Source organism: Palaemon carinicauda, chromosome 6 (genome assembly GCF_036898095.1).
Source record: "Palaemon carinicauda isolate YSFRI2023 chromosome 6, ASM3689809v2, whole genome shotgun sequence".
Lineage (NCBI taxonomy): Eukaryota > Metazoa > Arthropoda > Malacostraca > Decapoda > Palaemonidae > Palaemon > Palaemon carinicauda.
In genome coordinates, this window is record NC_090730.1 from 142,673,458 (window position 1) to 142,692,288 (window position 18,831).

Genomic DNA, 18,831 nt, shown 5'->3' on the forward strand with positions numbered 1-18,831 from the left:
ACATTCCTCTTCCTATTGCTTCATTATTCTAATTTTCATCACAGGTTTGATAAACGCCGTTCTGTAAAACAACCATTCTAATTAAAATGAGGATAAGCAGTAAATCTATGAAAAATTTCTACTATAAATGTAAATAGGAACTTCTTACATTTAATAAAGCAATTCTCTAACGGTTTGCTATCCATACTATAGTAAAGAAGCCCCTAATTGCCCAGCTGTTGTCTATTTCATTTTGCTTAGATTTCTGAGGCTCAACTTTAGGAAAATGGTGAGGGAGTTTTAGTGGAGGGAACAGGCATTCTAATCCAGCAATCACGGTGGGGTTCGTGTTTCAATATTATAAGCGGATTCGCTTCAATTACGGAGAATATGTAAAAGTCTTCGAAAAGCCGACTAAGGATTGGCGTAACCAAGTAAAACTTGCTTCAAAATCTATGCGAAGATGATAATTGTAAAAAAATGAAGAGGAAATACATAATGAATTAGAAAAGTAAATTAGCCACCGATTGTTGACAATGCAAAACTTCTAAGCTGTAGACATATCAGTGATGACATCAGTCCCCTCACAATCAAAACGGAACAGGTTCGATTCCCGAGGGACCTTACCGCATGCAAGGAGTTCTTTTAAATTCAATTATACTTCTGTTTACCGAAAGGTTTAAATGTTTAAATGACACTCATGAATAACAGAGGCACACCTTGCTCCGAGGAAGTGGCCTACACCGTGACTGCGCCTCGCCATCCGTGTGAGCAAGGGATGGGGGATTTAGGGGAACCTATAGGTCTACCTGCTGAATCATCAGCATCCATTGCCTGGCTCTCCCTGGTCCTAGCTATTTCTATTACTTGCTAAGCTACAACCCTAATTCGAAAAGAAGGATGGTATAAGCCCAGGGGCTCCAACAGGGAAAATAGCTCAGTGAGGAAAGGAAACAAAGAACAATAAAAATATTTTAAGTAGAGCAACGAAATTAGAATAAATATCTCCTATACAAACTATAAAAACTTTTAAAAAAATAAGAGGAAGAGAAATAAGATAGAATAGTGTGCCCGAGTGTACCCTCAAGCAAGAGAACTCAAACCTAAGACAGTGGAAGACCATGGTACAGAGGCTATGGCACTATGATCATATGTATATATGGTCAATCTTCCAGAAAACAGTTTGGTAGCGTTATCCCTGGCAGTTGTATGACAGATCACAAATACCTCTTTACCATTCCTCATCAGCTATTGTTAATTTTCAAGTTTCAATAGAAAGGAACAATATTGGAATGCTTAATTCCAAATACATTTTATATATAATAAATAAATTCTGAAGAACGACGTTATTTATATTTGATAAATTATTCCTTGGACAAAAATTGGAATCAAAGCATTATTCCTTTAAAAATTGGAAATCAAACATTATTTCTTTGGTAATTAATATAAAATAAAGACATTATTGTTGCACTATCATCAGGGAACATGACATAGTTTGTCCTTCACTAAATATAAATACGAGGGCATTTAGAGGACAGAACATATTGCCTATCAGCACCAAAGTCTTTGAAATGATTCAAGGCTTTACGATTATGATACAAACTAAAGCTAAGGAATGTGCTGCACGTTAAGAGCTCTCTCTCTCTCTCTCTCTCTCTCTCTCTCTCTCTCTCTCTCTCTCTCTCTCTCTCTCTCTCTCTCAATGAAGGGATTATTCGTTCTCCATTATGACCCAAAAAGGGAGTCACCTCTTCATTCTGTTAATTAGCATCCAGAGTTTCATCTTTCATTCATATAAGAGAATCGAGATTTTCTGCTGTGTCACCGTCCCCAATCACCTGTTAATGTTTTGGCTATCCAAGCTCTCTTCTCCTCTTTCTATCCTACCTCGTCTACGTTCATCACCGCTGGTATTAATTTTTCTACCATTCCTTGATTAACTTCCAGCACAAATTAGCACCTAACAACTGCAAGTAAAAGAAGTTGTGACCTCGTCAACGCCAGGACACTCACGCACAGACATTTAACAAAATTCTCCTGAAGTTTCACGTATTTATATTACAGAAACTATCAATATTCTCCTTTTCTTTCAAGATTGAACATAAAATATACACTGTAAATCGGATGTTTTTGTAGCCCTTCATCTCTCTCTCTCTCTCTCTCTCTCTCTCTCTCTCTCTCTCTCTCTCTCTCTCTCTCTCTCTTCTCTCTCTCTCTCTCTCTCTCTCTCTCAATAACCTTTATATTGAAGTGTAATTCCATCGTTCAGCCAATATAGTCCTAACAAATAATCGCGTAAAATATTAGATTTGAAACATGGGTCGACGCCAAATATTAAATGGAAAAACATAAAGGCAATTTTCGTGTTATTCAGTTTAGTTTGATGGGGAGATGCTGTGTTCGATTTTTGGATACCATACTGTGTGTGTATATATATATATATATATATATATATATATATATATATATATATATATATATATATTTATATATGCATATATATACCACACTAACACTTTATATATATATATATATATATATATATATATATGTGTGTGTGTGTGTATGTGTGTGTGTGTGTGTTTGCAAACATCTAAGCTTTTGACAATTATGAACATGCTTGATGCCCTGCAGTCCAATCTCTTTTGCAAGTGTGTTTGTTTCTTTACCTACCTTTCACTTACATTTTCTATTCCCCTGACACTTCTACTGTCATCAAGTTCTGCTTACCTGGCCTACGTTGCGTTATTTCTTTCCTCAAGAGAACTAAAAGACGGGGAACTCCCAACCCTGCACCAGGAAGTTATAAGACAGACGTGTGAAGAAACTGCCCTTAAAAGAATGCCAGTGAAATCTGACCTGTGTGTATGGCAAGTTTGACCTTTGGTACAGGAGATTAAAAAAGATGGATTATTTTACTCTTCTCTGACCAGCCAATTCTATGGCTACATCTTGGAGGAAAAATAACTGGAGATGCCCTGACCCGGATTAAGAGAAGCCAGGGTTTTACCCCTTCAAACTGTCAGTTCTTGATCCTTCAAGTTAATCTCTGTCACTGTATTGGAATTTGTAGTCAGTTCTATTCAGACCTTTGTTTAGAGACGGTAACCCTTATTGTGCGTTCATTAGCGATGGCTCTTTCCTGTGCTGTTCTTGGTTGTACGAAAAAATTCAACAAGATTTCAAATCCATCTATTACATTTCATCGGTAAGTAGTAATGATTTGTATTTCCGTCAAGAACGTTGATTTTTTGCTCAAAAATATGCAGATAATGTTCCTTATTTTATTGTCGTCATACTAATCTGAAGAAAACAAGATAAAATTATGACGGAAACATTTATAATTTAACTGAAAATTTTCTTGGATTTCTTTCTCCTGCAGTTTTCCAAAAGATGAGGTCATGAGAAATGAATGGGTTCGTGCTTTGGGACGTGAAAACTTTACTCCAACGATATACTCGCGATTATGCTCTAAGCACTTTAGAGAGGAGGACTTTATTCGGACAACATTGAAAGTTTATTTGCACAGTCAAGCTGTACCAAGTGTATTTGAAGCTTTTCCTGAATATTAGCAACGCCTAGAAGCCGAGGTTTCCACGTCTGAATGCCCAACGCCACAAAATTCACAAAGTGAGGTTAATAATCTAAAGCGGAAAATCGTTCATATTGAAAATAAGCTGACCGTTGCAAAAAAGAAAGTAAAACTATTGCAACAAAGCAAACGTCGTCTTATAAAGAAAAATGGTGATCTGAATAACATTATAGGTGAACTAAAGCGAAAATCTTTTGTAAGTGATGAAAGTTTGGTTGTGCTAGAGAACTGTGCTACAGGTGTTGCAGACCTTTTGAAAAGGCAAACTGCAAAACATAATGAAAAACCGCTACATAACGAATATTCACCAGCGCTTAGAAGTTTTGCTCTAACGTTGCACTTCTATTCTCCGAGCGCGTATCGTTATGTACGAAAGGTTTTCGACACGTGTTTGCCACATCCAAGAACAATAGCAAAATGGTATCAGCAGGTGGATGGGAAACCAGGGTTCACTAATTATTCGTTTACAGCTTTGAAAATGAAAGCCGAAGCTGCAGCAAAAATTAATAAAAATGTTTTATGCACTTTAATAATGGACGAAATAGCCATCAAACAACAGGTCGAGTGGGATGGAAAAAAATATCATGGGTATATTGATATGGGCACTGAGCTTGACGATGATAGACTTCCTATTGCTAAAGAGGCTCTGGTGTTTATGGTTAACGCGTTAAACTTTACTTGGAAATTACCAGTGGGATATTTTCTTATTGCAGGGCTTGGGGCTCAAGAACGTGCTAATTTGCTTGGTCAGTGCTTGGAAATGTTACATAGTGCCAATGTAACTGTTGTGTCAGTAACTTTCGATGGTACAGCAACGAATGTATCAATGATTAAAGAATTTGGTTGCTATTTAGATTACAATAATATGAGAGCTTCTTTCCCCCATCCAGTGACACAGGAACCCGTATGCATATTTTTTTATCCTTGCCATATGTTAAAATTAGTAAGGAATGCATTTGGAGAAAGAAAGAATTTCATAGACGGAGAAGGAAATCGCATTCAATGGGGTTTCATAGAGAAACTGCACAAATTGCAGGAGTGTGAAGGTTTGCATTTAGGCAATAAACTTAGATCGCAACACATTGCGTGGATAAAACGAAAAATGAATGTAAAGCTTGCTGCGCAACTTCTAAGTGAATCCGTTGGAAACTCCTTGAAGTATTGCGCAGAAAATAACCTTGCTGGCTTCGAAGGATGTGAGGGAACAATCAAATTTCTTAGGTTATTCAATGATCTATTCGATATTCTTAACTCAAGAAATTTTTGTAGTCGGGACTTCAAATGCCCGATGCAACCAAAAAATGCAAGTTTGATCAAAGAGTTTTTAGTTAAGGCTGAAGCTTATATTAGGGATTTAAAACTTTCTGATGGAAAGTATATTTTAAATTCAAACAGAAGAACGGGATTTCAAGGCTTTATAGTTTGTATTCGGAGCTTGGTAAATCTATACGACCAATTAATTGGATGTCCTAATAAAAAATTGAAATTTTTACTATCATATAAAATGAGCCAAGATCATATTGAGCTTTTCTTCGGTAAAATAAGAAGTATGGGTGGGTGTAATAATAACCCTACTTCTGTGCAGTTTTCTGCTGCCTATAAAAAAAATTTAATTCAAAATGATATTCAGGATGTCCTCCGTGGAAATTGCTTACCCCTAGAATCCGTCCCCATACTTAAGTGTTCAAGTAATGTAGCTCATTTTCGTAATTCTGTTGATATTATGAATATGTCTTCTCCTAAGAACAGGTTAATAGCAGATCATAGTTTAGATGCAAGGGATAATAACGAAGACTACACTTATATTCCTACCTCTCATCAGTTATCAATTTGTTCAAGTAGTATTGTTGCTTACATTGCAGGTTTTATTGTTTATAAATTAAAGAAATCTTTGCGTTGTGAAGCCTGCTTAGATGGTTTGACTTCCAATGAAAATATGTTACCAAGCTTAATCAAATTGAAGAATAAGGGATATTTGATTAATCCCTCGGATGATGTTGTAGAAATCTGCCAAAGATGTGAGCTGTTTAGAAGATCAATATCCTTCAATGAAAACTCTGACATAAGCCTTGGTAGAAAAGAGTTTCAAAAAATTGTATGTGTGGGGTTTTGAAGTATTACACAGGAAAAGTAATTTTTTCAAAAATTAGAGAACATATGTTTGACAGTGACCCACTGCAAAATCATTTAGTTTTACTGACAAGGGCAATAGCTGAGAAGTACCTGCAGGTACGCTATTCATATGCAGGAAAGCATTTTACTGCCACCATACAGGCCAATAATAAAATGAAAAGTCGCCAGATATTTTCAAAACTTATTCATTTTAGTGGCCAGTAGAAATATATATATATATATATATATATATATATATATATATATATATATATATTTATGTATATATATATATATATTTATGTATATATATATATAAATATATATATATTTATATATATATATATATATATATAAATATATATATATATATAAATATATATATATATATATATAAATATATATATATAAATATATATATATATAAATATATATATATATATATATATATATATATATATATATATAAATATATATATATATATATCATATATATATATGTATATATATATGCGTATAATGTCATAAAATTGTTTCTATGTGATTAATTTTATGTAAGCTAATATATAAGGATTATTCATTCTTTAATGTATGAGGTCTACTATTGTAAATGTTTTATCATGATTTCTGTATTTAAGTTTTGATAAAGTAAATTTGTGGATAGGTATAACAGTATCAATAAAGCAAGATACAATATATGTTGTTTGCTTCTACTTTACTAACATTGGTTGTCTGTAAACCAAAACACCTGGATTTGGGTTTTCAAACTTGACAAGAGTCTATGGATTACTCTGGAAGATAGTTTAAGTAGGATTTGATTGAGCCCATGATAACACACAGCTGCCTGCCTTTAGGCAAAAATCAGTAACAACAGTTACTGTTTTATTTTGACTGAAATACCTTTGAATGTTAGGCCGACATAGAACAAGTTACAATATGAACAAGGAATACCATATTATTATAATTTTCAGATCTATTCTTAATCAACATATCTTCTAAAGTACAATTATATTTAAACACTAACTAATTTATATTCTTTTACAAAAGGGGTATGACATCTAAAAAACAATAATGGAATGGCAAAGTATATTATTAATTGTTTCCTTTTCCTCTAAGTGGATAATATAAAATGTCTTTTAGAAAATATTTGGGATAGCAATTATTATACAGTTGTTATATATACAGTATATATACTGTGTGTATATATATATATATATATATATATATATGCATACATATACACACATACATATATATACATACATATATATATATATATATATATATATATATATATATGCAGAAGAACCACAGGGAAAATGAAAATACGAAATATACGCTTAAGTCCTGACTAGTTTCGCGATACTAGTATCACGAAACTAGTCAGGACTTAAGCGTATATTTCGTATTTTCATTTTCCCTGGGGTTCTTCTGCATCTGAGCATCACGCTTTCCTGTGATTTTTACGCATATATATATATATATATATATATATATATATATATATATATATATATATATATATATATACAGTATATATATGAATGTGTGTAGCCTACAGGTTGACGTGGATTCGTGAATGTGCGGTGTGCGTTTGTGTATCTTAGAATATGTGTAAACAAGTTATCTTCATAAGATCATCCAATAAATCCTCCAACCTGTCTAAATTTTAAATAATATCATGTTCAGAAAGTTGTAATAAAAGATGAAATAGCGACGATCTAACGAGAGAGAGAGAGAGAGAGAGAGAGAGAGAGAGAGAGAGAGAGAGAGAGAGAGAATTGCTCTTTTGGTAATTTACTATTTTGAAATAATAATCTTCATGTAATGGGCGTATTTCATATTATAACAATTGCTAAAGGTTACTTATTGCATCTTGAATCGCATAAAAACAAAAACGCATTTTTTTTTCTTTTTATGAAATTGTAATTTTGAAAGCTCCATTAGCATTGATGAGATGGATGCGTCTTTTGATCTTGAAGTGTGGAAAATATCTTAACGTTTTCTTAGGAAATCAAGTAGCTCATCATTTCTTAAAAAATCATAGATGACTTTACAAATATTTTCATAAATTTTGAGCCCACGTATGTCCCTTGATCTTTCACTTTCATTTTAATTGGTTATTTTCATGTTTTATACGAGAAGCAAATACTTAATGTGCTTTAAAAGGTAATCAATAAAAAAGATAAACGTAAAAAAAAGAACGATGTATCTAATATATCGGGGGATAAACATTTCCTGGCAACCAACACAGCAACTCTAGCGTCCATAGCAACGAAACTCTGGTTGCTATGGTTACGGGGACGCCACCCACGACACTAGATTGTTGCTTGATCAGTTACACAAGCTGAGGTCTACAGATGCGGAAGTTTTAACGCCAAAATATTTTGAATAAGTGGCTATATCAACATAAAACAGAAAGAAGGAAATCGACTGATTTCTGAATTTTGAATTAAATAGAAGAGAAATCAAAATTTAAGTGAGAATAATCACCAATTAATACTACATGGGGGTAACGAATAACTTCCAGCTAGTGTCTTGATAATAGATCTAAGTAGTATTTTACAATGAGGAAAGAAAAGGAGACACAGAAAACAAAGAGCTCCAGTGGACGAAGCAGGACTCCCAAAGAACTTCAGCTGTTATCTGCGATAGGGTTTTCAGGTAGGTGAAAAGGAATTTGTCTAAAACAGTTGGGATGGATTTATAGATATATTTGACTGGGAAAATATTCTGCTCCCTGAATATTGATTCGTTTGCATATTTGCCCCCAAAACAATTACCTGACGGAGGTTGTGATGTGAACATTGACCTCATGATTTTACATATATAATAATAGTCGTGTTGAAACGCACATATATACAGTATACTGTATACACTTATATAAAGATATAAGAAAAAATCTTCCAGTTGGATATCCAGGATGCAACAAGTAATTGAAATTCGTATAATCAGAATACAATAGAGGCTGAGAAATCATGCAGAAAAGCTAATATTAACTAGTTGGTTAAATTTAAAGTAGGAGGGTTAATCCTAGTATCATATTTATAAGTATTACATGTATATCTAGTTATAAGCGGTATAAAGTACTTAAAAAATATGCTGGTATTTTTGTAGAAGAAAATTCAGTATGCTTTGCTTATAGAAATCCTTCCAAAGTTAAATTCTGAATTATGACTGATAAAACTTGAACATAACAAACGCATACTACGTGTGTTATATATATATATATATATATATATATATATATATATATATATATATACATATATATATATATATATATATATACCATGCCAACTGCTTAATAATCTTAGGATCCTGACGAGAAAAAGAACATAGAGTTTCACATAAGCATTATCTATTTTATCTCGTTTATAATACCTCCTTTTCATGCTAGAATTAAGATCAGACAGTTTCACTAAAACTAAACTTAAAAGCAAAATCAAGTTTGTTTCTATGTGCTCCCTAAGGCCTGTCACTCCTGACTAATTGTCGCCTAAGAGTTGTGATAGCGTATTGGAAACGTCCCTGCCTGCCGATTTGCTTGACTGGGGTTCGAGCCCCACTCAATGTCGATATATTTTTTTTTGTATTGTCTGCAGCATCCCAATGGGGGGGGGGTCTGGGGGAGCCTATAGGCCTACCTGCTGAGTCATGAGCAGTCACTGCCTGGCCTTCCCTGGTCCTAGCTTGGGTGGAAGGGGGCTTGGGGGTTGATGTCATGTATATATAGCCAGTCTATAGGGCATTGTCATGTTAAGACATTGTCACTGTCCCTTGCCTCTGCCATTCACGAGTGACCTTTAAACCTTTTAAATTCATAACAGGTAAAGTTGTAAACGGGCTCCACGTGCAGAGAGATCACGGACTGGTGTATCCCGTGGGAGTTGGAGTCGGGATATGGGACCGCGTGCACGGACATCACTCCATCTTGCACGCTCACAATCGTCCCGTGACAGCTCTAGCGGTGTCAAAATCTGGGAAATTGGTCGTTTCCGCCCAGAATAGTGACCCTGGGTGTCTGGTAAGCCTTTATTGGTATATCCAATTTTATGGTATTAGTTGAAGCCTTTTATTTCTCTGAAGGTTCAAGGTAGCTAGTATTCACAAAAAATTTGGTAGCCACTGCTGTTACGTGTAAATATTGCTAAAGAAAAAATATAGTGAGGATTATTATTATTATTATTATTATTATTATTATTATTATTATTATTATTATTATTATTATTATTATTGGCTAAGCTATAACACTAGCTGGAAAAGCAGCATGCTATAATCCCAAGGGCTCCAACAGGGATAGCCAATGTGGAAACGAATTAAGGAAATAAATAAACAATAGGTGAAGCAATAAATAATTAATATCTTAAGATCAGTAAATTGGCGAATTAACAGACACCAAATTCATAAGCTATAGCATTAAACTGTAATTAATTCTAAGCAAAATAACGAATAAATAACTAACTATAATATCATTTCCGACAAACCAGGCCAAAGTTGTGGTGTGGGATTACGCCAAGAGAGAAGAAATAGGAAGTTACTCCGTCCACAGAGAAGAAATTGCTAGTGTGGACATTTCAGCTGAAGATCGCTATGTTGTCAGTCTTGGTGGGCTGCTTGATGGCTACCTAGTCGTATGGCATGTGGAAACAAGGAAACCAATTTGCAGTAAGGATCCCTTAATGCTTTGGTTATATAATTTAATTATAGTTTTATTTATAAAGCTTTTTTTGTCACCATCGTATGAAATTTTAGTTTTTCAAAATTACTATTAGTCGCCGCAAAGATTCCAGGCGAAATAAGCCCCTCCCCCTGATGACGTCATAGTCAATCTTGTTGTCTAGTGCGTTAAGAGCGGTCACAACACATTCCTTGAAAGTGATTATAAGTCAGAGAGTTTGAAATTTGTAAGATGATGTATTCTAACCGCTGCTAACGAGGGAAACAATGTGATTGGCTATGATGTCATCAGGGGGTGGGGTTTATTTCGCCAGGAATCTTTACGACCACTATAGTAACGTAAGTTTCTTAAGCAAGTCTTTACTCTAAATGTCTGAAAAAAATATCGCACTAAATGCAATTTATCTTTCCATTTTCCGAACAACACAACTTATCTAAAACATTTTAGTAGCCTAGTTAAATTTATTTGTTTAATTCCTATGTATATTATTTTCCTTTGAGCTTTGTGTCCGAAATTACTTTTCATATTTAGATGCTAGTTTTATTTAATTTCGCTGCTGAATGGTAGTCATATATTGTCGTATGATAAAATATAAAAATGAAAGGTCGATATGACAATTGGATGTTTAAAAGAAATAAAGGTCTTACTACTTCACCATAAATAAAAGTTAATCAAGATCAAAGTAATAGACATGAGTTACTCTTTTGCATCATACAAACTACAATAAATTGCCTATAAGATGATATTTAGTTTTTTTGGATAATTTTCATTATAAGATATTGACTTAGGTGTTTTGTTTCGAAGTTGATGAACTGTCATTCATCATGACGTGTTTATAAAATAATATTACCCCACAAAAAAAAAAAAAATCTGATTTATTAAAAGGAATTAAATGAAAATTAATTTGTCTTTCCTCTCCTGTAAATTCTCCCTAAATCAATCAATCAATAGAGAGAGAGAGAGAGAGAGAGAGAGAGAGAGAGAGAGAGAGAGAGAGAGATTTAAAATTTCGCGTGATGTGTCCTTGGTATAAAGTTAACGTTCACAAAAATACATATTTTATAAAATCATCCAAGACTCAGCCGTAAGCAATAGCCTGTTCCGATACATGGCTGCCATAATCTCAAAATAAAAACCATATGCAGAGAGTGAAAATCACTGAAATTCAAAAAGGTAGATGAAATGTATTCTAAAATATAATTTTTTCTATGGTACAGTTGGACATAGAAATGCCTGGCACACTTCGCTCTGAGCAAGTGGACCCTATCACACAATAACTGCACGGCAAGTAACCAAACAGATAGTATATGGAGAGATGACAGAGGTTGTAAGCGGAGCTACACACACAGGAACTCGCCGTGCAGTAAGGGTGTGACAGGGTGCTCTTCCTCAGAGCGAGATGTGCTAGGACTTCCTGTGTCCAATGTACACTGATTCCTGTTTTCAGGCATAACTGCAGGAGAACCTGGGCTAGGGACTCCAACATTGCTCCATGCTGCACCTATCACTCCGACACTGATGATCGTAGGAGGTCTGGCACTGCTCAGGGCATGGACTCTTCAACTTTCAAACAACAGACTGACCCCAACACCTATTCAAGTTGGCCTGCTAGAGAGGAATTACACTGGGCTTCAGGTCTGCTTGCCATTGCTGTTTTCTTTTCAATATTACTCTAATTCTCAGCTAAACTTTCCATTCAATCTTTAAAAACTCTAACAATACCGGCCTATCTGGGATTGATGTTGATAGAAATAACTTAAATATTTTAGAAATTAATTGCAAAATACAATATGGGTATATTGAATTCCTTTCTATTCACATCTTGATTTTCACTACTCCACCAATTCCAGCAAAATTTTGTCATTCGATGTTAGATTCAAATAAGTGGAAATAAAAAAGTTTTATAAAGTTATAAAAATCCTTAGAGAATATTGGTAGCTGAATCTTCGACTGATCAGAACATGTAATCAAGGGCACACTGTTAAATACCAATCAATCTTGTTTGGCAAGAAATACAGTTTATAAAGCGTAAAAAGAAGGAGAATTATCAAACTAATAATGACAATAACTTTACATTTATAAGCTAATGCTTTAAACTTCAGAGGAAACAGATGATAACAAAAAACATCACCGGGTTCCTACGCCGATCTGTGTCTTTATTGTATTAATATTGTCAAATGTCATATTTAGCCAATGCTACAGTAGTTACCTTTAAGCGACCTTTTTGAATTATATCCAGATTTGATACTAAAATTTCTTTTCCTAATCTCTCACGCTGCTGATTTAGAAGGAATACGGTAATATCAGTTTAAGGCAAAATCAAAATACAGACATTGCCATAATTACGAAAATGGCATAATCATACCAAATTCCTATTAACAAAGAAATAATAAGTTGTAGTTTAGTAATTGCTTGCTTATGATACTGTAAATATCTCACTGTTTCTTACTGTAAATGATAAGATGCTGGCAAGCAACAGGTCACAAGATAAAGATGCTTTGAAGAGTTACCCTTTATCAAATCCATTCAACACAAAGATGGCAGCTTAAGGACACAAATTGAGGAGAGTCAATTTTTGAAAATTTAACTTTTTATTGCATAAAATGCAAAAGAAATATCATAAGGCTTTCCCCTATTTTTGTATATCAAAATAAAATGACCTAAAGGGGAATACAGGTATAACTTTTTCCATTCATCCATGTATCTTTTGGCCAGAATAAAACATTGTCATCATCATCATCTCCTCCTATGCCTATTGACGCAAAGGCGTCGGTTAGATTTCGCCAGTCTTCTTTATCGTGAGCTTTTAATTCAATACTTCTCCACTCCTCATCTCCCACTTCACGCTTCATAATTCTTAACCATTTAGGCTTGGGTCTTTCAACTCTTCTAGTGACTTGTGGAGCTCAGTTAAACATTTGGTAAACCAATCTCTCTTGGAGAGTGCGAATAGCATGCCCAAGTCATCTCCATCTACCACTCACCATGATCTCATCCACATATGGCACTCGAGTAATCTCTCTTATAGTTTCATTTCTAATTCTGTTCTGCCATTTAACTCCCAATATTCTTCTGAGGGCTTTGTTCTCAAATCTGCTAAATCTCTTGGAGATTGTTTCATTACCATACCACGACTCAAGTCTATACAGTAACATGGATTTCACTAAACTGATGTATAGTCTTATTTTTATATGTAATTTTAGGCGATTTGATTTCCAAATTTTACTTATTCCAGTCCTTGTCTGGTTTGCTTTTTTCAGTCTTTTACTATACTCAAATTCTAAATACCCTGTCTGGTTTCTTTTTTTCAATCTTTCACTAAACTTCAATTCTAAATACTGTACCCTGTATTGGAGATCATAGTTCCCAAATACTTAAATGATTCTACCCCTTTCATCCTTTTTCCTTCCAATGATATTTAATCTTAGCATTGCATATTCCGTTCTCATCAACTCTGTCTCTCTTCTATTTACTTTGAGCCCAACCTCGTGTGATATTTCATGCATTCTGGTAAGCATGCATTGCAAATCCTGTGGTGTTCTTCTAATAAGGACATCATCATAAGCATAATCTAGGTCAGCTAATTTCCTGTTACCAATCCGGTCCAATCCTTCTCCACAATCTCCAACTGTTCTACGTATTACAAAATCCATGAGGAGTAAGAACAACATAGACGACAACACATTCCATTTGAGTACTGTAACTATTTAATCTAAAATTTGCAGACAATTTTTAGCATTTGTATCTCATTTCATATTTGAACATCCCAGGAAAAAGTAATTCTAGCATCGTCAATCTAAAATCTTGGTATTCTTCTTCTTTCCACTATTGCCCCTACATTAACGGGTCAGTTACCTGATGAGCAATCTCCAACGCCTCCTATCAAAGGCATCCTCTTCCAACAAACCTCTTCTCCATATCATCCTTCACCTTATCTCACCACTCAATTCTATTCCTCCCTCTAACAGGTTCCTCCCAAGCCTTCCTCACTTCCTCCCAAACATCCATCCTCAAAACGTGCCCACACCATCTCAGTCGTGATACTGTAATCGCCTCTGTAATCTTTACCAAACTTGCCATTCTTCTTATGTCATCATTTCTTGTAATCCACTACTGCATTCTCATTTCTGTTTTTGCAAGGTTTGCCTCCTCTCTTCGTCTTAGACCCCACATTTCTGATCCATACATTAACACTGGTCTTATGACTGTATTGACTTTTAGCTTGACTGGCATTTTCTTATCACATACTACTCCTGGTACCTCCCTCTACCTCCCCAAGGCTACTTTTATCCTATTCTCAACTTCAGCCTCACATCCTCCCTCTTGGCCTATAGTAGACCCCAATCATCTAAAGTGTTCCCCCTGTTGTAGAATATGTATGGTTATTCTTTCCTTACCTTCCTTTTGTTAATCATTGCTAGCCACATTTACCCTCAAGCCACCCCTCTCCAAAGTCTCTTGCCAATCTACAACTCTTCTCTGTCACTCTTCCTCATTTTCAGCAGTAATCACCAAATCATCATATAGCAACTCCCATAACTCATTTCTGATCTCTTCAGTTTAACCAACCAACACCATCATAAATAAAAATGGGCTTAATGTTGATCCCTGGAGAAATCCAACACTATCTTCAGAGGTTTCTGCACCCCCAACAGCTGTTATTACTTTTGTATATCATCTCTACTATTCTAACCAACTTCATCGGAACTTTCTTCTTCCCCTAGCACCAAAACATCTCTGTATATTTTTAAATATCTATAAAATTTTATATGTACATAAAAACAATTCCATAACGTGTATCTCTTAGGACACATACATCTTAAACAGACCTACTTAGAAGGTGTTTGATATATGTTTGGAAAATAAATATTCATACGTAATTCCACTTTTTTTTTCTCTAAAAAAGCTGATTTTTTTTTAATAAACTCAAGAGTTTCAAAATCATACCAACCACAAAATTCCAACATGGACGGTTAATGCAATTGCTTCAGAGGGACGATGCTCAAGATAACGTTCTTAAAGGATCTAGAATCAAAGAGCTTACAAAAATGTTATGGTATTATGTAATTGCATTTTTCCAATCTTATTCATACAGATAGATGAGAGAGAGAAGTTCCTATATGCAGCTACAACTACAGGAGATGTTGTTAAAATACGCCTGAATATGGAGGGAGGCAAAGGTTAGTAAATCATTGATTCTGATATTTCAATAAAAAAAAAACGAAAAAAAAACTAGGTTTCACTAAATCACCGTGTGTCTAAAAGTCTTGTAATACACTACTTTCGAGAACGCTCTTATTCTACTTCTTAATAATTAATTGCACTTTACATAGATAAAAGTTTCCATTAATTTTGTAGCTGTGTCAGGGGGTCCCATTCTCTTAGCGGTGATGGCTCCGAAGCCCCTGAAAGGACCCGGCATTCCGAAACTTTCTCGAGCTGCTACGCCAGGTAAGAATTTCATTTCTATGATTGGTGGAAATTCTTCTTTAATTTAAAAATATTTCTCACTGAAAACCGAAGGAAATTTTACTCAAATACGAAATAATTCCTACAATGAGAAACTGTATGCACTTTAGGTGTTGCGAATTTTACTTTTTAGAGCATGAACAGTTTGGAATGAAATATTTTGCCATAGGAATCAGGCATCCAATTCATTCAAATTTTATTGACATCTATTAATCAATATTTAATACTTCAGTATAAAATATCCTGTGCCTATTCGGTGTCAATGATCTTCGATGTCAGGATGCCAGAAAACCAAAAAGTCAATCAATCAGTCATGTGACTACATTTAATTTTAACGGTAATAATAATTAATATTCCTATTTGTCTTTTCATTGATAAAAGTTATTCAGGCATTTTTGATGATTGGCGATGACTTTTTGGTGGGCGACATGGGTGGATCTGTACGTGCTTACAGACAGGAAGGAGATTTGGACGAAGAAGGACGCCCTGTTCAACCTCCTTCCACTCGGGCCCATGGGACTGTTAAATATACACACCCCAAAGATCCTACGAGACCACTACTGAAGCAGGTTTGTAAAAATCATGGATCTAGTGATAGGAAATATTTTAGTGTCATCCTTCTCACCTAATATCCATTTCATCATTTTTACATTTAAAAAGTCACCTATCATATTCACTGTTGCAAAATACTAGATTGAATATTAATTTCCTTCTTGTAGCTATGGAGTGTGGACTTGGGATCACCTGTGACTTCCCTGAGTCTGATGGGCGACACACTGATAGCAGGCACTTGCAACTCAGAGATTCGCCAATTTCAGCTTCTGTTTAAAGCTCTTCCAACGACACCGGGAGCTCGCATAGGTTCAGGTCAGAACAACCGGTTGTTGTTGAAAACAGGGAAAAAACCAAACGACAGAAGAGACAAGAAAACAACAAAACACGCACAATTCAGTGACGAAAGTACCGTGAAGATAATTCTATCTGAAATCGCTCCAGAACCAGAGCTGCTGTCCACGTGTCATTCCGAACCAATATACGATGTCACATTTCCGAGGTAAGCTCTAAAGATTGAAGAATTAGTTGGAATAAAATACAAAATTTGTAAAACAGGAGGTATATAAATTACAATTATTTTCGTTTTCCCAACTTTCATTAAATTGTACACTGATGAACCAGCATATCCTGGCAGCTTGTTTTAGGATTTGGGATTAAAAGAGCTAAAATCATTCCATTCCAATATTTTCCAATCTAAGACTGAATACCAAAAACATGAGAAATTCTGAGAGAAGTATTATAATTTACACCCTGACAATACAAATGATCCATGTAACATTTATTTGCATCGTCTCAGTGGTGTAGGCGAGCTGGTTGTAACAGGAGGGGAAGGGGGTGTGAGAGTATGGAATGTCCGCTCACTGGAAGAAGTGTTGAGAGTCCAGCTTCCAGGTCTTATCTGCTCTTGCTGTCATGTGACACACACACTTCAGATCATTGTTAGCGGTATGTTAATTTTTTTGTTATTTCTAAATACGATTTCTTATATAATTTAAGGCGTTTTTATAACTACGTGAATTTTAAGGTTAGCTTTTTCTTTTCACTATATAAACCGACAAACATTGATTCATGATGCTCACTTTGATGGTTCTTATATTCCTTTAAATAAGAAGGCATCATTTCAAATTGAAGTAGGCCTACTTTCAAGTGACTTGATTTCTAAAATGCAAATGTCCCTTAAGAGTATTATGGAAGGCAAGACAAAGATGTACAATCTGCTTTGGGCTAGTATAGGAGTAACTGACACTCAAGATTTGTGTTGAAAATCATTCAATTGCAATATCTATAAAGTAAACATCTCCAAGGCCCAATATATGCATTTACAAAACAGTTCATCTTAAATAATTTAGAAATTACTTAATAAAATCTATAAATTTCCAATAATTTTTTCAATGGAAACAGAATCATGTAATTTTTGTGATCCATAACTTCACTCTAATAGACTAAAGTACTCAGGAGTTATTCCGTCTAGGATGGAGTGATGGCCGTCTTCGTGGGCTTGGTGCAGAAAGTGGGCGTGTTATGTGGGTTGTCGACGACGCCCACTATGGGGGCGTAAACACTGTTATAACACTACGCAATGGAAAAGTTGTGTCAGGAGGATGCGATGGAAGGGTAAGCTAAATCAGGTCAAGGGCCAAAGAGGTTACAGTCAAGTGTTTTATGATAGATATTTTTATTCTAGAAGGCGGGATGCTACGTATGATTTTTAGCAGAATTATAGTTCGTGGACATTATTTTGGAATCGTTGTCATTTAATTACACTTTACTAGAAGGTCATTTAAAGAGGGTGTACGTATGATTTTTAGCAGTATTATAAATTAGTTTGTAGGGATTTTTTTTTTGTAATAGCGTCATTTAATTACACTTGACTAGAAAGACATTCAAAGAGGATGTATATATTGATTTTAGATTCATATTTACTAGTGACTCAAGAAGACATTGAGATAAATTGTAATTCAATTTGTACTGAAGGTGCGCGTTTGGGTGCATGAGGGACTGGGAATGCGAATGCTGGCATCACAGAAGGAACATCGGGGAGAGGTAACGCACTTGTCACTGGACGCTGCTCAAAATAGAGTTCTGTCCTGCAGCGGAGATGGAACATGCATCCTCTGGGATCTTCCGTAAGTAGGAACTTACTCTTGTTATCTTTTTTTATATAAAACACAAAAAAGAAATACCCGCCAAAATAACTATCAGGGAAGATGTATTTAGATCTTGGTATCTAAGTGCACTTCTTCGTGTTTGATGTGTGGCCCAATAAGGTTCTGTAAGTATACCTCACTCCTGTCATCATTTATATTTTTTATATAAAACACAAGGATATTTCCGTCACAATAACTGTTAGAGAAGATGACCTTCGATCAAAGGGATTAACCGGTGATGAGGTGTGGGACAGAGCTAGATGGAGAAAGCTAACCAGAAACATCGACCCCACATA